Below are 10,631 nucleotides of genomic sequence, written 5' to 3'. Positions count from 1 at the left end.
ATCAAGTTGGGCCATTTCCAGCACAAATCCAGGTTTTCTCACCCTCCGCTCCCCCCCCCACAAACTCACTCTCCTGCTGGTAATAGCCCATCCAAAGTGACCACTCTCCACAATATGTATGATAATCAAGGTGGGTCATTTCCAGCACAAATCCAGGTTCTCTCACCCCCTCACCCCCCTCCAAAAACCCCACACACAAACTCAATCTCCTGCTGGTAATAGCTTATCCAAAGTGACCACTCTCCCTACAATGTGCATGATAATCAAGGTGGGCCATTTCCAGCTTGATTATCATGCACATTGTAGGGAGAGTGGTCACGTTGGATAAGCTATTACCAGCAGGAGATTGAGTTTGTGTGTGGGGTTTTTGGAGGGGGGTGAGGGGGTGAGAGAACCTGGATTTGTGCAGGAAATGGCCCACCTTGATTATCATACACATTGTGAAGAGAGTGGTCACTTTGGATGGGCTATTACCAGCAGGAGAGTGAGTTTGTGGGGGGAGGGGGGGGGCGGAGGGTGAGAAAACCTGGATTTGTGCTGGAAATGGCCCAACTTAAAGATCACTTTAGATAAGCTATTACCAGCAGGAGAGTGAGTTTGTGTGTGTATGGGGGTGGGGGGGTGAGAAAACCTGGATTTGTGCTGGAAATGGCCCACCTTGATTATCATACACATTGTGAAGAGAGTGGTCACTTTGGATGGGCTATTACCAGCAGGAGAGTGAGTTTGTGTGTGTGTGTGGGGGGGGGGGCGGAGGGTGAGAAAACCCGATTTGTGCTGGAAATGGCCCAACTTGATGATCAATTTAGATAAGCTATTACCAGCAGGACAGTGGGGTGGGAGGGGGTATTGTTTCATGGTCTGTGTGTGTATATAATGTCTACTGCAGTTTCCACGGTACGCATCCGATGAAGTGAGCTGTAGCTCACGAAAGCTCATGCTCAAATAAATTGGTTAGTCTCTAAGGTGCCACAAGTACTCCTTTTCTTTTTGCAAAGACAGACTAACATGGCTGTTACTCTGAAACCTGTCATATTAATTCGTGTAGCTAAGTACTGATGATGGACCTACTTCAAAGTCGCTCTGATTACCTATTGTGGTGTGAGCCAAAACAAGGAGTCCTTGTGGCACCTTAAAGACTAACAAATGTATTGGGCATAAGCTTTTGTGGGCTAAAACCCACTTCATCAGATGCATGGAGTGGAACATACAGTAGGGAGGTATAAATACACAGCATATGAAAAGATGGGAGTTGCCTTACCAAGTGGGGGGTCAGTGCTAACGAGCCAATTCAATTACGGTGGAAGTGGGCTATTCTCAACAGTTGACAAGAAGCGGTGGAAATCACTTTTGTAGTGCTAATGAGGCCAATATAAACAAGGTGGCCCATTTCAAACAGTTGACAAGAAGGTGTGAGTATCAGCAGTGGGAAATTAGTTTTTGTAGTGACCCATCCACTCCCAGTTATGCCCAAATACGTTTGTTAGTCTCTAAGGTGCCACATGGACTCCTCATTGTTTTTGCTGATACAGACTAACATGGCTACCACTCTGAAACCTGTTGTAAGCCAAGGGACTCCAGCTTATCAAAGAAGGCTTGAAATTGTATAAAAGATCCTTGGGTCCTGATTCTGTCATCTCAGATCTGCTTTAGGTTCCATACAGGGGAAGCCTAAGCCATCAGGACTGAGATCCCAGTTCCGACTCGACTGTCCTGAAGACAAACATTGGACTATAACCTATGGACTAAATTCTAAAAGAACTCTTTGCAACTACAAAGCTCACCATCTCTGCTATGAATCTAAATCTTAAGATTGACTCATGTCTGTATGTATACTAACCTTTTAATCTATACTCTCTTATCTTTTTAAATCAATTTTAGTTTAATAAGAATTGTCTGTAAGCGTATATTTGGGTAAGATCTGAAACATTCATTAACCTGGGAGGTAATGTGTCTGATCCTTTGGGATTGGTAGAACCTTTTCTTTTATATGGTGAATAAGATTTGAATTAATCCTCATCATATCTGACTTGGGTAGCTAGGTGGAGGCCTGAGGCTGGGTTACGTTAAGGGAATTGTGTTGTTGGCTGCTGGGTAACCAGTGAGGTATTATAGAAACTGTTTTGTGTTGGCTTGGTAAATCTAAGTATTGGAATATCCACCAGCTTTGGGGATTGTCTGCCTCTTTCCTTGCAGTTCACGCTAATTGAGTGACCTCAGTTAGCTCCTCTGGGACCCCAGTCACACCAGTGTTGCAAGATATTTACGTGCTAGATATGCTAAACATTCATATGCCCCTTCATGCTTCAACCACCATTCCAGAGGACATGCTTCCATGCTGATGATGGGTTCTGCTTGATAACGATACAAATGAAGGGCCGACGCATGTTCATTTTCATCATCTGTCAGATGCCACCAACAGAAGGTTGATTTTCTTTTTTGATAGTTCAGGTTCTGTAGTTCCCATACTGGAATCTTTTAAGACTTCTGACAGCATGTTCCACACCTCATCCCTCTCAGATTTTGGAAGGCACTTCAGATTCTTAAACTTAATACTATTTCTTTTGTTTGCCTTTTTGGCAGTGCAAATATTTGTAATCACAAATAATATAAAGTGAGCACTGTACACTTTGTGTTCTGTGTTGTAACTGAAATCAATATATTTGAACTGTAGAAAAACATCCAAAAATATTTGTAATAAACTTCAATTGGTATTCTCTTATTGTTTAACAGTGCGATCAAAACTACAATTAATCATGACTAATTTTTTTAATCTCGCAATTGTGAGTTTTTACCATCATTTGACAGCCCTAGTTATTTTCTGTAAGTTCTGTAGGACTTCTCCATGCGATTGACACCTTTGCTTTCCACCAAGTACTAAATCAAAATCCAAGTTGTGAAAATATGTGGAGGTAATATTAATGTGCATGATGTGGTGCTTGAATGTTTCTTCTTTTTCACATGTGGCATAATACAAACAAAAGTTCCTTGTTGGAATCACAAAGCAAATGTCTGGCTAGATAAATATATCTGATAACCACTAACATTCATCTGATGAAGCCACAGAGAAGAGAGGAATCACATCAGATTGTCAGAAAGAATGTGCAGTTGGTTTTTCCAGCTTTCGAAATTCAGACTTCATTCCTCTGTAATACTTGGCAATAGTCATTCTGATTTCCCTAGAACGTTTGTATTCAAGACTCGAAAGCCACTGTTGCTTTTGACTATCAGTGTTAGCAAGTTCACTTTCATAGCCTCTATTAATAAACTGGACAGGGCAGAGGCAGCTTTGTCGGGGTCTAAAGCTGCATAACTGTGGTGGTGTTTGTGCATTACAGTAGGGTCAGGATAATAGGGAGGACAAAAGTTATCTAATGGAGCCAGCAACAAGGCTATTCAACTACTGTCTGGTTTGGGGATACTCCAAATATTCAGTGAAAAGCAGCAGCACTGGCAAAAGACGTAAATTTGAAGCCTCTTCATGCTGGAAAAAAAAGAATGAGCAAATTCAATTTTGCACAAATGAAAAGTGGAAAATCCACAGCCACACTAATCTTAATATGCCCCCAAGCATGCTCTTTTATTCTGTCCTACAGTATGGTCCTGCTTTTAATGAACAGAAGAGAGTACTTGGCTAGTATACTGTATAGCAAGGGAATAAGTATTAGCTACTGTGAACTTTAATTTTTGGACCCTTTGTTTCTAATGCAAAACAGCAATGCACATAAGAGACTAATAGTCCCAGGGAAACCAGTGCTGACATTCAATCAGCCCCAGGGAAGGGAGGAAGAAAGTAGTATGAGGGGTCTGGAGACCAGAGGGCACACCTGACGTGGAAAAGGGCAAAGAGAGAGACAGAAAAGGGACACCACTGGATGGTGAGTCAGTGATATTTTTGTTATAGGACTCATGTACTACTTGCTTTCCAGTTATGGACAGATTGAATAAGCTGCTCAGTGAGCCCCATTCAGTGTGTGCATTGAATGAAGCAGGGGTTGAATGGAAAAAATGAGGATGTGATCATGTAATTATCCTATATCATAATGCATATGCACAAGGGAACTGAATTAAAGTTGCATGGGCAACCTCAGTACTGGTGTTTACTGACTTTTGGGTGCTTTACCTTAATAATGCTCTTCTAATGTGTGTGTGAGAGAGAGAGAGAGAAATTTTGTAGGTTTTTAAAAGAGCAAACTGAAAAACAAAAAACAGAAATTCCATCATGTGGCATCATATTGACACCCATAAGGGTCATCATGAGGACTGGAACCTTAAGCGCGCGCGGGTCTCTGGCTCTTGAGCTGCACTCGATAGCCGTAGTAAATTGTCATCCTCTCTGTGCAGCAGAACTCGAGAGGAATGGGACACCTTGCCTGTGGGTTCATAGATATCTGTTGACATGGAGGAATGGTGAGACTCAGGAACCTCGGGTTTCATTCCAGGATCTGGAGGGGAGTGTGGTCTAATGGGCACACACACTGGTGCCCCATCCCCTCTAACATGTTCCTGTTCCAAGCTGTCTATTCCCTACCCCGGATCCTCCCAGTCTCATTCTTGTCATCTACCCAATCCTAGTCTGTACTCCTCAGGAGTCTCTTCCCAGTCTGAGTCTCCTTGCCCAGGCAGTCCTAATCTCCCCCTCCTGGCATCTTGTCTGATCTGTGTATCTCTCTGTCCTCCAGATTGCCACCCTATGTGTCTATACTGGTCATGCCACCTACCTGACAGTCTCCCAGGCTCCTCATCCAATCTCAGTGTCTCCACTAACAATGGCTTGTCACAGTCTGTTTGCCCAGCCAGACCCAGTTCTGCCCCCCATCCCAGCTCCTCATCAGATCAGTCTTCCCTTCCCCTTCCTCCTTCTCCCACCCGTCTGATTTGCAGCCCCAGAGTCCCTCGTCCACCAATTCACAGTTCCTTGTGCCAGCCTCCAGTCTCAGTCTCCCCTTAACTCCTCAGGCTCCTTGTCCCAGTCTAACCCGCCCTCCCCCCACCACTTGTCCAGCTCCTGCCCCCCTCTGCATTTGAAACAGGCAGCTGCTTCTTCCAAACTGCCTGGTGTCAGCCTAGGAGAGTCAGGTTCCTTGCTCTCAGCTCGGGTGCCTCAACCCAGACCCTGGGTCCTGGCACAGTCTGAAGCAGTTTAGAGCTTCAGTTACCAGGAAAGTCTTAGTCTGCCTGGGCTGGAGAATGCTCAGTGAGGATGGAATATCGGGAGGGGGGGGAATTTAGCTGACTCTAGCAAGTCTCTACTGAGCAGGTGCAAACTGCTATTTTCCAAAAGCTTAAGACTTGGCCAAATTTGGGTGGATTTTCACGGGGATGACAAAAGGCACCTTCCTGACACAAAGGCCACTCACCTTGCCAAATTTCAAGTCCCTGATCAAAACCAGTGAGGCATTAGAACTTCTCAAAGAAAAGGTCACCAGAAATTTGCAACATGGACAAAGCAATGTATTTTTTCACTAACCTCATTCTTGGAACAACAACTATTTTACATAAAATTTATTACAAATATTCAGCCTGAGGCAGACACTTGATATGGAAAATTTTAGCCTAAATGGTTAACGTTTGGGAAAGTCACAAACAACTGAAAACAGGGCCTTATAATAGAAAGTGTTGGGCAACCTTCATATTAGGCAATGCTACCAGGCTGGCCTATAATGTGGTATCCCCACCTCACACACTCACCATCTTGGGTGCAGGAGGTGAGTATGCAAAAAATTCCCCTAGAGCACCAGTTCCAGACCCACCTGAACCTTCCAGGGTGAAATGGGTAAGAGCCTCAGTTTTGACATAGCAAACATATAACTGCGCTCAATCAATGCTGTCCTTCTGTGATCACTGTGAGCCATGGAAACTGTATGGTGGGAGAGGATAGGAGTGGGGCAGTGGTCTCACAGTTTCAGTTAGAGGGTGGTCTGTGCGGGAGCTGTGTTACATTTCTGTGGTCCCTCTCTCCATGGAGGAGAATTTCCCCTTTAAGAGAGGAGGATCCCAAGGACACCTGCGGTAAGGGGGTGCCAAAGTCCTAGAGCCACTGAGGAAGCACTCTGGCCTTGTGTTATCTCTCACTGGCTGGAATGTAAAAGGAGCCATTTGCTTACCTAGCAGAGGGCATGAAATCTCGTAAGACTCTGTTGTTCTTTTAAATTCACCATGCACTGACTGCTATAAGAATAGCTGGCCATTCAAAAATGTCCTTTAAGACTTTGCAAAAAGAAAAGGAGTGCTTGTGGCACCTTAGAGACTAACCAATTTATTTGAGCATGAGCTTTCGAAAGCTCATGCTCAAATAAATTGGTTAGTCTCTAAGGTGCCACAAGTACTCCTTTTCTTTTTGCGAATACAGACTAACACGGCTGTTACTCTGAAACCTTTAAGACTTTGAAACTTTAGCACCCCCTCAGAGTTGGCCCATTGCCTTCTCTGCAGACTACAGCAGGCTTGGCTTGCAGAATTATACACTCATAAAAATGCTTTGTAGCAATAACCCAAAGCTCAGTCTTATAATTAGGTTTGGAAGGATGAGCTATTTATTGGGAAGTGTCAGTAAACGGATTTCATCATACACAACTCAACAAAATTTAGGTAGGCAAAGTAGGAAGAATGCTGCTTGACGACTTGTTAGCATTTGATTTAAGGATATTCGCTCTGTATATTTTGACATGTGATATTGACAATTTGTGTTTTAACGATCATAGAGCTTCAATTTTTTGAATCTCAGTGTCTGCTGTCATTAAGTAATTATTCTCTGACCCCTCCTTGACACCCCCCATCACTTATCATACCAGTGAAAATGTAAATAGATAAACATAAGAAAAAAGCTTTAAAATAAATATTGATAGTGTCCATCTAAATTGTAAATAAATAAAAATTGAATTCTGCCAAGCCGACTTACAATAGTCATACTGCAGTGATTACTGTACCTCTAGCCAGAGATTTATGATATCCATCACCATAGTATCTGAGTCCAGAATGCTGTAGTTTTATTTGAAGGGAAGGCCCATCCCTGGTATGGTTTCTTGCCTGTTTCTGAAATGAATGTAAATGAAAAATGAGGGGCACATGCTTGTGAGTGGCTTAAACCAGTGGTTCTCAACTAGGGTTATGCAGAGGTCTTCCGGGGGGGTATATCAGCTCATTCACATACAGCCAATGACTTGTTTATACTGCTCAATATACTATACACTGAAATGTAAGTATATTTATATTCCAATTGATTTATTTTATAATTATATGATAAAAATGAAAAAGCAAGCAGTAATTTTTCAGTAATCGTGTGCTGTGACACTTTTGTATATTTTTATATCTGATTTTGTAAGCAAGTAGTATTTAATTGAGATGAAACTTGGGGTACACAAAACAAATCAGACTCCTGAAAGGGTACAGTAGTCTGGAAAGGTTGAGAGCCACTGGCTTAAAGCTTTAAAGAGAAAGATAATTATGCAAAATTAATTTAAGAAAACAGGGCTGTATCCCTAGCTCTGCAACTGACTTCCTGTGTGGCCTTGGGCAAGGCCTTAAAGCTCCTTGTATCTGTGTTCCCATCTGTAAAAGGGTGGTGATAATATTTCCCTAGTTCATAGGAGTGTTATGAGGCTTGAGTCCATTATTATTTCTGAAGCTGTTTGATCTTCTCAGTTGAAAGGACCATCCAAGTAGTAATTTTAATTAGATTAGTTTGCAGATTTCCTGTTGGGATTGTGATAATATTAGCTATAACTATCTAAGAATGGGTTCTCTTGATGATTGCCTCTCTCCCATCTGGCACAGGTAGACCCACAGGCAATCCCCTCCTTCCTTGCCCTTTATTTTAGGCAATGCTTTACAGACCTTCTCCTTTGATGTGGCTTTTAAATTGGCCAAAAGGGCAATCAGCCTCCTGAGGCTGATGACGATGCTACATTATAAACTGTCCAGCAAATGAGCCAGTGACCATCATTTCCATCTCTCTCATTCTTCCTTGTTCAAGATCCTGTTTCTACAGTGCTCCTGACCTCTGCCGTCCTGCGATGGAGAGATCTGAGATTGTTCCAAATCTGCTTATCTCATCCTGAGAAATATGTAGCACTACTGCCAAGCCACCAGAATATACTTGGCAGCCTGTAGTAGCAACTGGAAACACAACATACTTAATGCAATTGTCAAAAAAGGTCACTGGAGAGAAATGTGCAAAGCTCAGAACTGAATTTTCAGAAAGATTCAAGACTTTCTGTCAGCATTTGGGCAGGCACTCTAAAGAGCGCAAGAGATTTGTATCTGTGGTGGCCCTGCTGCAGCATCTCTAAGGGCGGAGGGGGGAGTTAGGTTTAGAAAGTAAACTTTTTCAGGCTAGTTTTTTTCCCACGTAGCTTCTTTACTGCAATCTCCATAGTCTTACAGAGAGTCATAAAAACCACAGTAATACTCTCCAAAACATCTTTCCCACAGGCAAAACCTGCACTATAGAAATGAATAGGGCACATCAATATACATAAGAGCTGGGTGCATATGTAATAATCCTTCTCCCCCGTCCAACTGAGCTATCTATAAATCTTATGTCAGATGCTTTTACCACCTCAGAGTGCACCTTAGGCCTAGTCTACACTTTTAAGTTTTGCTGATATAGCTACACGGGCTAAACCCACCGACTGTAGATGCAGCTTAGACTAGCAAAAAGAGTGCTTTTGCTGCATACCAGTTCCCTGAGTGAAATAAGCTGCACCAGCCATAGCACATTTCTGCTGGTATAACTGCGTCTACACTAGGCCAGCTGTCTTAGTGCACTTCAAACCTTTCCAGAAGGAAAGGGCAGATCTTGACCCGGGAGCTGGATGGTGCTGCAGGTAGCACTCAGCCCGTTGGTCCCTGGGGACACATTCAAATCTTGAAAGGGCCACACCGAGGGAGGCGGTGCCACCGGGCAGCTACATTCACTGAGGACCTCCTGCGAGGACCGGGTCAGTGACCGGGCACACCCAGGCAGCCCTGTATCATAGAATCATAGAATATCAGGGTTGGAAGGGACCTCAGGAGGTCATCTAGTCCAACCCCCTGCTCAAAGCAGGACCAATCCCCACTTTTTGCCCCAGATCCCTAAATGGCCCCCTCAAGCATTGAACTCACAACCCTGGGTTTAGCAGGCCAATGCTCAAACCTCTGCCAGTCTCCCCTCCCAGTCACAACACAAGCCCTAAGGACTGGCCAGAGAGATGCTGTTATTGCACCCGAGGACCCCTGCCCACCTCCACGGGGACAGAGACTCAGCGCTGCCCCCTGGGAGCGGAGCTAGCCAGCCTGAGCGGGGCAGGGCGAACCGACTGCAAGTCCCAGCGTGCAAAGCAGCACGGCGGCGCTCCTTGCACGCTGGAACTTGTGGTTTCTAGGGGCTGTTACCGGGATACCCGCTGTAAACAGTGCCTCCAGCCGCCGCCCTCTTCTCTCTGCGGCCGGCGGCCTCCCAGGCACCCTGCAAGCGGTGAGGCTGCCCGCCACGGCTGCTGCCCTGGCCGCGGGAAGCGGCGCTCACGGAGAAGGGTTCGCTGGCTCGTGGAGGGTTGGATGGCGGCAGAGGCTGGTCAATAGCCTCTCGAGTCCCATTCTTGCCTTGCGGGCGGCGGCCCCGCACGCAGGTACCGCCTGCGAACAGCCCGAGCCGGGAGAACCCCGGCAGCAGCTCGCGGGCGTGCCCGCAGCCCCGAAAGCAGCCAGAGGGGCCAAGCGCAAGCTGTCTGCGCAGTCCGCAAAGTGATCCCCTTTAAGGGAGCAACGGTGATCTCCTGCCTGCTGTTTATTTTGGATTTGCCCCCTAATGTAGGGGAGAGGAGAACGGCGTGGTAGCTTTTCTACTGGAGTCTGGACTCCTGGGTTTTCTTTCCAGCTCCATTGAGGACTTCTGGAAAACGACTTTGTGCCTCAGTTTCTGCGCCTGTAAAAGGTTAATTATACTAACATGTTAGTGACACTAACCTCCTAGGGAAGTTGCCTTCTTAGAGATCTTCTAGTGGTGGAAGGTGCTGTAGTATATCAGTGAGAATTATAATTCTTTGCTATCAAAAGACAAATTAAACCGCCTGCCATTTTGGTTTTAATGACCATAAATGACCACACATTTAAGCAAGCAGCCAGAGAGTTATGTCTGCACAGTATAGTTTGCAGACACAGTAAAGTTCTTTATTCCGTTTTGCTATCATTGTTTACACTTGTATCTGATTATCCATCTTCTGCATCACTAACCACCTTCTTCTACTTGATCTATAACTGAATTGATAATCCCATGTTTACAATCTCAAGATACTGCATTTATGCAACCCCTTTCATCAGAGGATTGCAAAACACTTAAAAAAAGGTGGGTATTATTTCCATTGTACAGTTGGAAAAATTGAGGCCCAATGAGGCCAGAGGCCAAGATCATACAATAGGTTAGTGTAAGCATCAGGAATAAAACCCAGATCTCCTGACTCCCAGTTCAGGGCTCTAACCATTATACCGGTTGCCTTCTGCTGACATTAAATTATTTTGATATTCTAAGGTCTTGTCCACACGGCCCCGCAATGCGAACTACTGGCATGTGAACTGGGGTACACTTTAAAGTGTTGCACTCTCACTACCCCAGGTGGACCCTGCTAATATGATCTAAAAGGTACCAA

The 10,631-nt window shown here is 44.6% G+C and overlaps 1 protein-coding gene and 1 long non-coding RNA gene across 11 annotated transcripts in view; one reads left to right on the top strand and one right to left on the bottom strand.

The window, feature by feature from the left end:
• Positions 1-2,720: 2,720 nt before the first annotated feature.
• Positions 2,721-9,446, bottom strand: LOC142072595 (uncharacterized). Its single transcript, XR_012669090.1, has 3 exons — positions 9,379-9,446; positions 6,930-7,035; positions 2,721-3,484 (listed from the first exon to the last, which is right to left on the bottom strand). It is a non-coding gene; the product is annotated as an uncharacterized LOC142072595 (long non-coding RNA).
• Positions 9,383-10,631, top strand: part of PPP1R36 (protein phosphatase 1 regulatory subunit 36) — a 25,021-nt gene continuing 23,772 nt past the window's right edge. For 4 of the 10 annotated variants that reach the window (XM_075129937.1, XM_075129935.1, XM_075129932.1 and 1 more), the window contains exon 1: positions 9,440-9,919. The gene's annotated coding sequence lies outside the window, so the exon portion shown is untranslated. The other 6 variants (XM_075129936.1, XM_075129933.1, XM_075129930.1 and 3 more) reach the window with 3 other exon arrangements.

This window comes from Caretta caretta, chromosome 6, assembly GCF_965140235.1.
Source record: "Caretta caretta isolate rCarCar2 chromosome 6, rCarCar1.hap1, whole genome shotgun sequence".
NCBI lineage: Eukaryota > Metazoa > Chordata > Testudines > Cheloniidae > Caretta > Caretta caretta.
This window is presented reverse-complemented; position numbering and strand designations above follow the sequence as displayed.